Source organism: Anneissia japonica, unplaced genomic scaffold (genome assembly GCF_011630105.1).
Source record: "Anneissia japonica isolate Jap-2015-1 unplaced genomic scaffold, ASM1163010v1 scaffold287852_len814684_cov197, whole genome shotgun sequence".
NCBI lineage: Eukaryota > Metazoa > Echinodermata > Crinoidea > Comatulida > Comatulidae > Anneissia > Anneissia japonica.
This window is the reverse complement of record NW_022704998.1, coordinates 680,981-683,715: the sequence shown is the minus strand read 5'-3', so window position 1 is coordinate 683,715 and position 2,735 is coordinate 680,981.

Here is a 2,735-nt window from a genome sequence, read left to right as displayed (position 1 = left end):
TTATCAAATAATTTAGCAGATACGTCCTTACAAAAATAATAGTCTGAATACTGTATAGAAATAACTAAAGGAATGCAATTTTGGAAAATTTAATCTCTGAAATAATGAAATAATAACACTAAACAAGAACTTAAATTGGAATACACATGGAATCAAAGTTTGTTCAATTTGATTCACAAATATCGGGTTTCTCATTACATACTCGCAAAGGATGTGCAGCTTACACATTACTAACTTGCATTCACCATCAATCTTTCTTTATTCAGAAATTGAATATGATTTTGAAGTAAAAATCCCATAGAACATGATCGCAATTGTTTTCTAAGCCTGAATTTATCAGTCTGTGCTGTTGAAATGCGATTATAAATTCCCCATCCCACAATTGACTTTATCGTCGTTCACATCACGAACTAACACAATCAAAGTAGATTTTGTTAGTTCGTGAAATCAAGAAAGCGCGTCAAAATATGTGCTGTTGTTGTTAAGGACTTTTTGTGTGGTAAAGAATACAAAATTGCTTGACAACCAATACGCGCTCGTTTTGACGCACTACTGTGATTTCACGAACTAACACAATCTACTTTGATTGTGTTAGTTCGTGATGTGAACGACGATATGTAGCACCCACTTCTATAAACTGAAAACATGTTTATACTTACTCAGAGCATTAATAACTTTATTATAAAAAATTCAACGTTTTTTACCTACTCTTTTATATTATTTGTACATTTTCACGCAAATAAATGTCTAAACCAGCGACCCAAAAATTATGTGGTTTTTGAAAGCTTCACCTGTACATTAGATACTGTGTTTTAACAAGTAACGCCATTCTTCACAAAGAATACACCTGAGAAACATGTAGCTGGACTATGTGAAATAGCTTTGTGTTACGCGATGATACACACACACAAAAATGATGTTCGTAATTGTCTCTTGGTGAGGATGGGACAAACTTGCAAAAAAAATCGTTTTAATATTAAAGACTTCGGTTTCCAGACCATCAAATTGCGTTTGACAAAAAAATGTAACATGCCCAAATATGGTCAAGATGACATCACATACAGGCGCATATGACTATATATGGGCATACACCAGGTTTCTTTTTTGTTAAAGATAATTTGACAATCTGGAAAGAACTTTACAATGAGGACATTAAGCAAAAATATTGTTAATTATTATGAATCAAGGTGTAACTCATATTATACTTATCACAAAATACACAACTTAAAGGTTGTTTTAATAATACTTGTGAATGTAACATAACACATTTCTTTAACTAATCGTTTTAATGTAGTTAAAATGTTATACATCATTGTGTAGTGCCATTCATGTTCTGACACACTTGACATTATCACTACACATTAACTGAATTTGAATTCATTACTATACAAAATGGATACAAACTATTCTTTAATACATAGGTTGAATTTGCTTTACCTAAGAAAAGAGAAAAAATATAAATGAGTTTGAATGTAAAAAAGCGCCCTCTTGAGGCCATTTACCACACATAGGCATAAATAAAACAATTTTTAATGTACAAGACTATTTTTAAATCTATGATACACTCTTTGGCACGCTAAAAGCGAAAAGTCACCGTCTACACAAACACCGAGACAAAAATGATGATACATTGTGATCTGCAACATCCAAAGAACCGTAATTATTCCTAAATAATTAATTGTTAGTCAATTATTTGCTGTATAAATTCCTTATGAAATGGCTGGGTTATCTTAATCACATCTGATGTAATTAAACACCTTCTAATAATAAGCAAGTGCAAAACACACACAATACTATGAATTGGCAACCAGTGCCGAAAAATTATTCTTGGTGGTTAAATAGTAATAATATTGAAGTTAAGGAGGTTGTGACATGACCATGTATTGTCAACTACTAAGCTTTCCACACAGTATCTGTTCACTGGTATCTTAACTAAACCTAGGGCTTACTTTAACCGTAGAATAAAACAGTATATCACTGAGAATTTTAGTTTTTATCTGCATTTTCTATTCAATGAATTTACCAAAATTGTTAGTTTTACTATAACAATCTGTGCTAAATATTGTTAGTTTTTTACATGTGCACTATATCTACACTATCAAATTTAATGTGACAAAATATGCATGAGTGATTTCTCCATATATGAAACTATCACACACATATATGGAAGTGATATGACATCATCATAACTACATATGTGCAATTCATAAAAAATTGTCACAAAAAGCTTGGTAGTTAATGTGACAAAATAGCTGTGATCTCTTCGTATATAGTCATAAATGGAACTATGTGATATGACATCATCATGGACAAATATGGGAAATTCACAAAAATTTGTAACATACAACTTGGTTCTTAATGTGACAAAATACCTTCAATTTCTCAGTACATATCCATATATGAAACTATCACACCCATATATGGATGTGATATGATGTCATCATGACCATATACGGGCAATTTACAAAAATTTGTCACATACAACTTGGTTCTTAATGTGACAAAATACCTTCAATTTCTCAGTACATATCCATATATGAAACTATCACACCCATATATGGATGTGATATGATGTCATCATGACCATATATGGGCAATTCAAAAAAATTTGTCACATACAACTTGGTTCTTAATGTGACAAAATACCTTCGATTTCTCAGTACATATCGATATATGAAACTATCACACCCATATATGGATGTGATGACATTATCAGAACCATATATGGCCAATTC